Here is a 13,154-nt window from a genome sequence, read left to right as displayed (position 1 = left end):
TACAAATTATTAAAGCGGCAAGGTGGCTGGGTGGCGCGCAGCCCCACGTTGTGAAGTTTGCATGTCCTCCCTGTGCCTGTGTGGGTTTCCTCCAGGTACTCCGGTTTCCTCCCATATTCCAAAAACATGCGTGTCAGGTTAATTGGCCGATCAAAATTCTCCCTCGGTGTGAATGAGCAAGCAAGTCTGTCTCTGTGTGCCTGGCGACTGGCTGGCAACCAGTTCAGGTTGCACACTGCCCGAAGCACCCCCGCAACCTTTGTAGAGGATAAGTGGTGCAGAAAATGGATGGATGAATTTACAAGCTATCCAAACCAGTAAACAAAATAGACTTCACATGGAAGTGTAATCGAAAACAGAAATTTTAAAAATGACTCGACAGCCTCCGCTGTCGTCACAGTCTTTAAATGCGGTTTCTTGATTTAATCTAAACGTTTAATCTTTTGTGTCGGCACAGAGCATGACAAACAACGATGCATTCAACATATGCATGCTGGTAAATTTTATTATAGCACATGTCAATCTTGAAGAATGCACAATAATTATAAAATACAATTAAGACACAAAGCTCTCTTTTTGCAGTTTGCTCACTGCAATAGCATTTGCTGGAAGAAGGAAAATATCATATCAAAATATTTATATGATTTGGAAATATACTAGTTTAAAATTTAGGTTTAATTCATTAGTCCCCATAAGGAACCACATTTCAGATCATTTTCCCTTTTCCAATAACATATTTAAGACAAAATGTCTTACATTATGTAGAGTGACAGCTTTCTAATAACCATAAGAGACCAAGGATACAGGCAAGTTGTTCAGAGTAGGGCTGCACAGTTAAACGAAATCTAATCGACATTGCGACGTGACGTAGTGCAATTGTGTAGTCGCACAACACTGCGGTTTCTTTCAAGGATTTATGGAAAGTAACCCTAACAAAGCTCCCCAGAAAAGGACAATGTTTCCTTAAATTGAACATTTTAATAAGCCTTTAAAATTCACCTAAAATCTGAATCCAAGGCGAATCCGAATAAAATTGAATGCTGTCGTTGAACCGTTTGAAAGGTAACACCCTGAAGTTTTGTCCTCAATTGAAATAATCACTGCAAGATCTTCTAACATTAAACAATCGAAGTTGGAACACACAGAAATGGTCGGCTTTAATTCTCGCCTGAATTATTTCTTGCAATCCCATGCAAGATGAGTGTAGCATTTGCATCATTGCCGGAAAACACCTGGACAAATGCATGAAAACGTACGTGTTCCCAGGTTGAATTTATCACAATCTGAAAAACTAAACATTAGTATTTTGCTCATTTTTCTAAGGGTATGTGTAAGCGATTCTAAAAGTGGCCATTTGGAGTCTCCAAAAAGACCAGTTACTGGTGACATCATACAGACACGTTTTTGCTTCTTAACAGTCAGACGGCTCGCCGGTGTCAGGACCAGAATGGAGACAGGACCCACTTGTGTTGCGTTTCTCACAAGTTTTATTGGAAGAAAGAGAAAGGGTTGCGCCCACGATCCGGTGATTGCTGGATTGCAGGTCGCAGAAGTAGGTATTCCGTGGCGAGCGATGGTGGTGTCTGGAATGGAAAAATGGGTCAGTAGCCGGACAGGAGAGCAAAAAGTGGTCGGGGTCGGAAGCGAGTCGGAAGCCAGGAAAGAAGGGTAGACGTGGTTTGGGACCAAAGAGGTCGAAAGCCGGGACAGGAGAGTAGACGTAGTCAGGATCAAAAACGGGTCAAAGCTGGGGGACAGACGGGAGCAAAAACAGGTGGGAGTCAGGGTCGAAAAAGGCTTGCCTAGTGTTAACTGAGGTTCGCAGACGGACTGACCAAAGGGGACAGATAGGAGTGGGTTTAATCAGGGTCAGGGAGCCAATTAGAGTCCGAGGCAGTTTGCGCCAAAGGAGCGGGCACAGGTGATTCACATCGGTAGTCATGACAGCAGGCAGGTTGAAGCATGTCAATAGCACTGGTAGCTCATGCATCCAAGAGTTAAGTACTCACAACAAAACAAAAAACTGAACAGAAAATGCACTTTCCTTTTGAAATCAAAAATCACATCGAAATTGCAATACTGGTCTGAAAATTCGCAATTAGGTTTTTTCCCAAAATCGTGCAGCTTTAGTTCGGAGTGCAAATGTTTAGGGTGCTGAAAGTAATAAGAGAAAAAAGCTTGACTGTGAGAAGTCAGGCTTGGCAAAGCCGTGCGCAAGGACTGTTTTGTAAAACAAATGTTAAGAAATGCGAGCTAAAAGGAGGAGAATTACACATGATGCATTAAGTAGAAGGCAAAAATATCAAGGGAGGCTCTATACCCGCGACCTGGAGCTATGGATGAAAACCCCTCATTTTTTGTTTGGTGGGAATGTAACAATCCACTTTAGCTCTGCTTCCTTCACACCAGACTGACGTTTCCATGGTGATGGTGCGATCCTCGTGTTTGCCATCGTCTCCCATTGTCAGGTCAGAAGATTTAGATGGGTACGTGCATGCTTTCTAAAGCAAGTTCTAAGAAACACACTGAAATAAGGGGGTTCGAAGTCTCAGGCACATTAGGGCATTGAATTTCTCCATCCATCCATCCATCCATCCATTATCTGCACCGCTTATCCTCAGTAGGGTCACGGGGGTGCTGGAGCCCAACCCAGCTATCTTCGGGCAGTGGGAAGGGGACACCTAGAACTGGTTGCCAGCCAATCGCAGGGCACACAGAGACAGACAACCATTCACTCGCTCATTCACATCTAGGGACAATTTAGATCAGCCAATTAACCTGACATGCATGTTTTTGGGATGTGGGAGGAAACCGGAGAGCCCGGAGGAAACCCACGCAAGCACGGAGAGAACATGCAAAGTCGACATAGGAGTTTCGATCTCATGACCTCAGAACTGTGCCGCACACATGTAACCACTGTACCGCCGTGCTGCCCCATTGAATATCTCGTTAACTGTTAAAGGGACTGTATGTAATAATGATTGCCTCCTTGTGGTACAAAAAACGTTGTTGATTTGAAAACTAAGCAAAAATACATAACCTATTATACCCCAAAAAACCATAGGTTGAGAAATCTGTATGTTTGTCTCGGGTCGTGCTACTACGGGCACCCAAAGCGACCAATACTTGGCATGTGTTAGGCAAAGCTCCCGGTTCATCTGCAACATGGAGATACTACCACGGAGAAATATTTTGGGACCTCGCTCAAACCGTTGAGTAGCCACACGGGTAAGAATATTGCGTGTTTTTGTTTTAAAAGAAAAGAAAATGCTGCATTGTTTTATTCAACTCGTGTTTTAGGCATTTTTAAGACTGCTACTCCTAGCCATGTTATCTGCTTCCTGATAAATTTGACTCACAGCCACCCTTACTTATTTATACCCGGCTGGTAGAAAAAGTTTGTTTGCGTTTTGGAAGAAAACGTTATACAACTTTATTCTGAGTCGATTTTTTTTTCTTTCTTTATAGTAGTTGTCCGTGAAGCTAAACAATTCGAGCTCATTAGCTTTAACATTGCCGTTCGATCTCGATACTCTTTTTGTGTTACATGAACACATTACCTTGGACAATGTAACTTTGTCATTTTTAACTTCGTATGACAATTAGAGTGTGTGAGAGAGTTTGTGGTGACATGTACTGCATTCTTAGTTTTATGATATACACTCCGTACCTTGTGCGTTAAGAAATAGTATATTGAACAAATACATCACATAACTGCAAAAAAAAGGAACCATAAATGAAATTGCAGCTCTTTTCTATATAACCTTTTGTCAAGTCAAGTCATGTTTATTTGTATAGCCCTTAATCACAAAGAGTCTCAAAGGGCTGCACAGACCACAGATTATTGCAAAACACAGACTATTATTAAACCATCCCCTGATCTAAAACCTACATGAGGGCAAGGAAAAACTCAAAATCCTAAACATGAGGAAAATGAAAAAACCTTGAGAAGGGACTGCAGATGAGGTAACCTTTGTGAACATTTTTTCTTTTTATTTTCCAATATTGATCAAAACTACGTGGGAAACAAAGTCAATGCAGAATTTTTACATGAACAAATACTACTTGTCGTTCACAGGATCAGCTGAATGGGTGCCTAAAATCATGGAGTCATCACCATCCTTCCCAAGCCTTTGTTGCACAATAATAATAGCTGGTGGAGAGTCGCTTTACCACACCATTCCAAACAGTGGTGCAAACCTTTTTGCTAAATACTTGGTGAAAGAGTAGAATGACTTGTGATAGTGCTTTCTACAAACTTTCTTTGTTTTGCCCCCAAAACATTGCAAGGTGGGTCAAATGTGGAGTTATGGGTTCCATCGACAGCCTTTATTAGCACGATATATTTATATATTTTCATTGCACTATTTTTACAATGCACTATTCTTCATTGGCTTATTATTATTATAACTTGGGCCAGTTTTCTAAGTACTATATTGTAATTCGCATTTTATCTCTTCTCTCTTCCAAGTCCCTATATTACATGTTTAACCCTGGAGTTCCATGCCTAATCTCATTGCATACCATGTTTCTCAATGTAGATATCAATGACAATAAACATAATTCAAATTTTAACTGCCACTGTGAATATGCACATTATATATCTAATTACCTTTTACACATTCTTACCATTTCATTTTGTTTGAATTGCACTGCAAAGAGAAGCCCTCCACTTTCGCTTTACTTGTACAATGACAATAATGGACACGCATTGATTCATTCATTTTTATTGTTTGTTGTGACTGTTGGTTGAGATTGACACATGTTGCAATGTTATATTTCTGGTCAAGTAAATGAATGTTGGAGCATTCAATGACACACTTGCATTTTGACCCAAAAATAGTTTGTATTTTAAACACATATAAATATGAATAAAACAGATATTTACTTGTTGAAAGCAATTAGATCCCAGGTAAACTGGAAACTGGGTGTTTATTTCTCAAACAAGGCAGCTTGGAAAAACATGCAGGTTCCCCGATCAGCTGGTCTTGTTTACAATTGTCATTTCCACGGTAAGTCAGCCAGTAGGTAAATGTACGAAGATTTTCCGGACAAACCTAATCGTACAACGAGAGGAAAAACAAAATATTCAATAGCCATATGTAAACACTATAAAATAAATCAAGGATTACGTTTTTGTACTTTGAACTAAAACGCAAGTTTGCTTACAAATTTGACAAGGTGGTAAACTTGGTGTTTTAATTTGGAAATCACTGAAAACTAAATTGTTCTATATGAAGGCAAATTGTTTTAAAAATATAAAACATAGCATAAAGTAGCGGTGTCAAACATACAGCCCGTGGGGTTCAGAGGAGGTTCAATCAGGCCCGCAGAATAATTTAAAAGTGGAAAAAAATGCACAAACGACATGGAATTCATATTTTTGATAAGATGCAATTCAGAGAGTGTCCACTAGGGGCAGAGTGATGCTGTTTTGAATAGCGTAGAAGAAAAACAACTGTGTTTTTTTTCAACAGCCTTTATACTATAAAGGCTTTAGCATGTATTCATGTATCAATAGCCAGTCATTCTAGACATTTTTGTGATTGAGAGCTAGACAAATAAATGTGACTTGACCCAAAACACCACTTTCTGGAGTGGACACTAAATGTATATAATTCACTTTCACTAGGGATAAACGAGTACTGTATGCGTAACACATTTTATAGACTTACTTCAATAATTGAGGGAATACTGGAAGTCGGGTGCGACAACATTAGGCTAGTGTGGTGGACAGCATCCCGACAAGGCTAGGCTTGTAAATTAAAGGAAAAGGCTAGTGATTGGTCACCGGAATCTATGTAGCTGGTTCTTCTTACTTCTGCTTTGTAGGACTCGTTTCCGGTCTTACTATTCGATAGAGTGACACCTAGTGGTCAAATATTACATAATGTACCTTTAAGGATACAAACACTTGTGATAAATTTAGAAAGCTTGTAATTTCAATGGAATGTTCAGAATTGTTTAATGTTTACACCACTGGTCATTCGGCACAAATCAAGCCGATAGTCATACGCATTATAGCATTTCATTGTGAACAACTCTGTGAAAAGGGGACAGAAAACGTGACGATTCCTTTCTCTTATCCCCACAAAAAGAAATCAGATGGTGTGATATCGGGAAATATGGGTGGCCAGGACATAAGATCGGGATCATTCTGCCCAGACGTTCCAATCCATCTGTCTGGCAATGTTGTGTTCAGAAACGATCTAACCCTGAGGCTCCAGTGTGGTGGTGTGGATGAGCTGAAGGCACGAATAACAGAAGTCGTTGCTACCATTGTCAATGCAATGCTCGGACCCATTTAGCAAAAATTTAACGGCTTGATATGGGCCATGTGACCAATAGTGCTCACATTGAACATCTTTGAACATTTAAAATTGAGATTAAAAGATTTCCGAATTTACCAGATGTGTTTTTATATCCTCAATAATTTCCGAGATGTTCAATGTCAAAATGTGCCCAAGACCTTTGGAACACCCCTTGTAGATAAAAAAAAACAATGTATCCAATTTATCTTAATCTGCATTTGGATGCCTTCATCTTTTATTCACAAATTTGATAATATTAAAGCCCGAAACAGTCAGAGACCGACAAAGTAACATGGCTTGAGCCAGAAGAAAAAACGAATTTTCATAATTTATTTGTGAGGGTTTGGGATGAGGATGGGTGTTTTTGGCCGACTCAGACTTTTATTGGCATACTGTACAATTGTATAAAATATTAATACATTTAGTTTGGCCTGTACTGAATTTCCTAAAGTCAATATACTCCAACATAAGGCAAAAGCAAACTAAAACAACCACACAGAAAATCTTTTTTTTTTTCACGAGTCCCTATTAAGATACCAAAAAATATGAATCAGAAAATAACACCCACATTCTTTCCTGACAAATAATAAGAGTTTTGGAAAACCCATTTAAAAACCCATATCTCAAGCTAAAACCGTATTTTAAAACCCTACTTAGAAACCTTAAAACGCTTTAAAACCCTAGTATCAAGCCGTAACTTTTGTTTAAAACCCAAGTTGGAAATGCTATAGCACTATAAAACCCTAGTATGAAGCTGTAAGCATACCAAGAAAAGCTTAAAAACATTTAAAATAAATCAAAATGAAGCTAAAACCCTATTTGAAATCGTAATTGCAAACACTGCATACACTTCAAAACCCTAAAATTAAGCCAAAACCCTTTTTGTACACCCTCAAAATGCTTTACAAATCTAGGATAAAGCCAAAACCCTAGTTCGAAACCCTAGTTTGAAACCCTAAAAATGCCTTAAAACACTCATACAGTATAAAGTTTGAAACCCCACTTGGAAACTCTCAAAACGCTCTAAATATCTTCAAATGAAGCTGAAAACCTTCTTGGAATCCAAGAAACAGCCTTAAAACATAAGTATCATACTGAAACCCTAGTTTGAAACAATTTGGAAACCCTGAATAGGTTTTAAAACCCGAGTGTCATGCCAAAACATTAGTTTGAAACCCTCCAAAAATTGCTTAAAACCCAAATATGAAGCTAAAACCCTACTTGGAAACCCTCAAAATATCATAAAACCCTAACAGAAAGCCAAAGCCCTAGCTCGAAACCCTAGTTTGAATCCCTGAAAAACGTGTAAAAACCTGATATTAAGCCAAAACTCTTGTTTGAAATTTGACTTTAAAAGCTATTATAAAGCTAAAACCAAACTTAGAAACCCTAAAAACGCTACAACCCCAAATAAATCCGAAATCCTACTTTGTAACCCTGCTTGGAAACTTTAAAAACGCTTTAAAATCCTAGTATCAAGCCCAAGACTCTAGTTTAAATCCCCAGTTGGAAACAGAAGTTTAAATTTACAGAAACCCTTCAAACGCTTTAAAACCCTAGTATCAAACCCTCCCATGTCTTTGTTTTTTATTCTTGTCCCAGTGCTCCCAGTTTGTACAGCGTTGAAGCGAAATTGTCCTAAAAATGCCAAGATGTTCCTGGTAAGAGTACCAGCTCCATTGTTTGACTGACATTTCGAGGGCTGATACTGAAAGCAGATACAAATGTGGACCTCCTCTGAGTATTGTGTTGCACAAGTATCCATCAAACACCGCCACCATTCTGCACGATCTTCATCCTTTTCTGCCTGTGCATACAGTGCTACGAAAGCAGTATTTGTGATTAGCGTTCTTTCATCTCCATAATAGACAAAAGTGTGTATGTTTTTGTGTGTTGTGTGCGTTTTTGTGTCCGTGCTTCACATTAAAATGAGTGGTCAGTAGTTTACATTGTGGTAATCCAAAGCGTGCATTGTGCCATATCGTTTTTAGGGTTGTTTAGAAATACTGGACTGTCTCAGAAAATTTGAATATTGTGATAAAGTTCTTTATTTTCTGTAATGCAATTAAAAAAACAAAAATGTCATACATTCTGGATTCATTACACATCAACTGAACTATTTCAAGCCTTTTATTATTTTAATATTGCTGAATTTGGCTTACAGCTTAAGAAAACTCAAAAATCCTATCTCAAAATATTAGAATATCATGAAAAAGTATACAAGTAGGCTATTCAACTAATCACCTGAATCATCTAATTAACTCGAAACACCTTGCGAGGTTTCCTGAGCCTTAAAAACACTCAGCTTGGTTCAGTAAACTAAATCACAATTATGGGAAAGACTGCTGATCTGACTGCTGTCCAGAGGACCATCATTGATACCCTCCATCAGGAGGGTAAGACACAAAAATAAATTTCTCAAAGAGCAGGCTGTTCACAGAGTGCAGTTTCAAAGCATATCCACAAAAAGTCTGTTGGAAGGGAAAAATGTGGCCGGAAACGCTGCACAACCAAGAGAGATGACCGCAGCCTTAACAAAATTGTGAAGAAGAGCCGCCTCCAGAATTTGGGGGAGCTTCAAAGACAGTGGGCTGAAGCTGGAGTCCAGGTATCAAAAGCCACAGTTCACAGACGTGTCCGGGAAATGGGCTACAATAGCCGTATTCCCATGGTCAAGCCACTTCTGAACTCAAGACAACGGAAGAAGCGTCTGACTTGGGCTATGGAGAAGAAGCACTGGACAGTTGCAGAGTGGTCCAAAGTCCTCTTTTCAGACGAAAGCAAGTTTTGCATTTCATTTGGAAGTCAAGGCGCCAGAGTCTGGAGAAAGGCTGGAGAGGAGCAAAATCCAAGTTGCTTGAAATCCAGTGTGAAGTTCCCACAGTCAGCAATGGTTTGGGGAGGCATGTCAGCTGCTGGTGTTGGTCCACTGTGTTTCATCAAGTCCAGAGTAAATGCAACTGTGTACCAAGAGATTTTAGAGCACTACATGCTTCCATCTGCTGAAAAGCTCTATGGAGATGAGGATTTCATTTTCCAGCATGATCTGGCACCTGCCCACAGTGCCAAAACCACCAGTAACTGGTGCACTGACCATGGCATCACTGTCCTTGATTGGCCTGCTAATTCCCCTGACCTGAACCCCATCGAGAATTTGTGGGGTATAGTTAAGAAGAAGATGAAAGACACCAGACCTGCAAATGCAAATGAGCTGAAGGCCGCTATCGAAGCATCCTGGGCATCAATAACACCTCAGCAATGCCACAGGCTGATTGCCTCCATGCCACGCCGGATTGATGCAGTAATCCGTGCAAAAGGATTCCCAACCAAGTACTGAGTGCATCAATGGACATTTTCAAATGTTTGATTTAGTTTTGCTGTTATAAAATTATTTTTTTACTTGGTCTGAGGAAGTATTCTAATATTTTGAGATAGGATTTTTGAGTTTTTTTCAGCTGTAAGCCAAAATCTGCAATATTCAAATAATAAAAGGCTTGAAATAGTTCAGTTGATGTGTAATGAATCCAGAATGTATGACATTTTTGTTTTTTTAATTGCATTACAGAAAATAAAGAACTTTATCACAATATTCAAATTTTCTGAGTCAGTCCAGTATGCTCTGCTAGCAAATTAAAAAAATCTTGGTATTTTTATGTCAGTTCCATTCAGTACACAATTTTAATTCCCCCTTCAAAAGTTTAATTAATTAGACTGTTGGGATGGATGAATTAAGATAAGTAGATTCTATTAGTGGTGACTGTCAAAAAGCTTTAACTTGGCTTAATACTATCCAGGTTTAACACATAATTATTGAGCTGGAAACTCAGAAATCATCATTCCAACACAAACAAATTGGAAGGAAATAAAAGGATTTTGTATTAGCGGGTGATTCGAGCGTGCCGACAACTAGCGTCGGTTTCTGCACTGGAAATTAACTTTTTTTTTTTTTCTGAGGCAAAAACTAGCAGTCTTGTGTGGCATGTTGTCACGGTTGCCATGGCGCCCAATTGGCCCCGCCCGTGTTGCGCCAGCTGCGGCTCTTTGACAGATTGGCTTCTCTTCTATTTAAGGTCAGTGCTCTCACTCTCCCTTTGTCAATCCGTCAACGAACCTCTACCCCGCAAGACTTGGGTTTTGACTCTGTTCAGATTCCTGCCTGCGTTTCTTGTTCGGTATCGTTCCCGTCTATTTTTGTCCTGTTTATTATTCTCTCCAGTTTTCGTTCCCATCTAGTTTGTCCTGTTTGATTTCAATATCCAGTTTCGATATCAATCCTGTCTATCCAGTCATGTCCGGTATCGACCCCATCTGTCCGATATCTGCTCAGACAATTGGTATCGATCTCGTCGGTCTATGGCTTCCTGTCACTCCACGCCAGACTGCTGCCTAACGTGCATGACTCCCCATTTCCCGTAAAATAAAAGGCTTGTGTGATAAACGTCACGCATTTGGGTTCTCCTTCTGTTCCGGTTCATGACACATGTAAAAAATCCGACTTATACTCCAGTGTATCTATTTGAATGAAAAGTAAAACTTTCATTCGTGTTCAGCTTCTCTGAAGACTAGCTTTGATTTTTTTCTACATTGTTTCATCTTCGAGCCGGATAACTAACTTCGCCTTTTGCATGGTGTGACTGAGCCGTTGCGCTACCTGGACTGCTAAAACTAACGCAAATAGTGGATTTTTCCCAGTTTAATCTAATTTCTTGTAGGATAGACACACTACTCTGACAACTGTTACTAAATAAATGAAGATTATAGGCCTTTACCTATTCAGTTAGGGTGAACAACCTTCAGTTAAGGGATTCAAGATTATAGGACTAGCTAACGCTAAAGAGCTAGCTATCAGCACGGCGCGACTGAGCTGATGCGCTAAATTCACGACACTTCTGTTAATGCTAACTAGAGCTGACGCTAATGACTATTATGACGAATAATAGTCAACTAGTCACCAACTATTTAACTGATTATAAGGATAATTGGATAAAAACAAAATTGAAGTTCGCATTAAGTTGTTTTAGCTATGTAGCAAAGGATGATAAACATGATACAAATTAAACATGAAAACTACATCTTTTAATGAACATTCTGCAGATTCTTAATAGAAAAATAAATTAAAAAGCCCTATTTAAAACTAATCAGCCTATCGTTTGATGAGTAGACATAAATCCATAAACAACCAAAATCCATAAACTGTCCGTTTTTAGGGACAGACAAATAAATAATGAATTAAAATCAAGTAAACATTTTTTTATATCTGTCCACCAAGAACAGGCTCACTAGCAGCAGTAGAACTGTAAATAGACCAAGTACGTGCATTTTGTGAAGTAAATTCAGTTTTAGGCTGCGTCCCATTCTTCGCACTTTCACTCGCTATGTGCCCTAGTCACTCGGTTTGCGCGTTCACGTGAAAATGGGGTGTGTCCCGATACTCTCAAGACCGAGGCAGAAGTGCCCTCAAACCAAGTCGTAACCACTTCAAGACCGAGGGGGCTCTCGACCTCACTTGGCAGCGAAGTGACTACCCAGAAGGCTTTGCGAATTCTCAATATCAACAAAGATGCCCGAAAAGGAACCACACAAATGTAAGTAGTTTTCCACAACCACGCATGTATTTGCAATAAAATGTATTGAGATATCTTAGTTAGACGTAAATGCAATAGAAAATCGTATTTTCGCGTTAAAACACGAACATTGCAAAATCGCTACTTTACGAAGTGCACTAATCTACCAAGGGAGCTGGCAAAAAAAAACCTTCACGCTACAAACTGTAAAGTAGGATAACTGTGCAGAAAATCACGGTTCAGCCCATCCCTGTTTTTATCTTAAACGAGTCGTGCTTTTCATGTACATGGCCAGTCGCTAAAGGAGCATAGTCAGAATACCGTTCTGGACATAAGCGCTTGTTTACTGCACACAATTTCGGGTGTCGTGTTTTATTTACAATATGATTCTTTCATGTGAGATCAGAATGCATTAGTTTTCATCATGCATTACGAGTAATGTCTCCGAATTTCACGTGGAAATACAGTTGAAACAAACTACTATCACATAGTTCACTGTCTTCTCTGTAAACACATATTAAGTGAACGAATTACCTTCTCAAAATGTTGTCCAAATGTGGAGACAATTCTAAAGCATATGTGATGCTGGCCAATAGAAGGCTCATACAGCCATAAGAATAACATGTCAATTTCATGTCTCACATCAACTAGTTGAGCATCGTATACACAGTTGTTTTTGTACAATACATCAGCATTAAGTAATTCTTGTTTTTTCCACCCAACCTAAAGGCCATTGTAGAACGTCCCGTGGAAGAGCTGGTCACCATCACAGCTACCACGCCATCCACACCACCGGGCACGTCGTTGGCACCTTCTAATCCGGCGCCAAACCCCAAATCACCCAGAAAAAAAAGGAAGCACGATACACTCCTTGACTTTTTGAAAGTGGAGTCTGCCGGAGTGAGGAAAAGTCTCGAAGAAACTGTGGCCAAAACTGAGCGGTTCCCGTCCTTTTTGGGAAGCTCGCGGACAAATTTCCAGAACAGTGACATCTCTGCAATGTTTCCCTTTGTTTTATAAAAGGAAAATATTTTTTTTTATTAAGAACTCAATGAAGTTCCAGTTTGTGTTTTCCAGCTTCATGGAAGTATTGGTATATTTTTGTTAAAATTTGTGACACATTATTTATTTACTATTATGTATTTTGGCCCAATGTGAGTTTGTTTTTCTGAAAGTAAAGTATTATTTAAGCTGGAGTGATTTGTAGTTGTTTTCTGTCCAACAGTCACATAGTTCACACGCAGTATCTCACATCATTATGAAATAAACCACCAAGGTG

General features: G+C 39.4%; 1 protein-coding gene and 1 long non-coding RNA gene across 2 annotated transcripts in view; both read left to right on the top strand.

Moving 5' to 3' along the window:
• Positions 1-13,154, top strand: part of LOC148359911 (BTB/POZ domain-containing protein KCTD12-like) — a 46,312-nt gene that overhangs the window by 19,559 nt on the left and 13,599 nt on the right. The window lies entirely within an intron of this gene.
• Positions 11,655-13,071, top strand: LOC148359913 (uncharacterized). The gene is made up of 2 exons (XR_015851257.1): positions 11,655-11,896; positions 12,605-13,071. It is a non-coding gene; the product is annotated as an uncharacterized LOC148359913 (long non-coding RNA).

This window comes from Urocampus carinirostris, chromosome 9, assembly GCF_059441175.1.
Source record: "Urocampus carinirostris isolate Australia breed hairy pipefish chromosome 9, RoL_Ucar_1.0, whole genome shotgun sequence".
Lineage (NCBI taxonomy): Eukaryota > Metazoa > Chordata > Actinopteri > Syngnathiformes > Syngnathidae > Urocampus > Urocampus carinirostris.
This window is presented reverse-complemented; position numbering and strand designations above follow the sequence as displayed.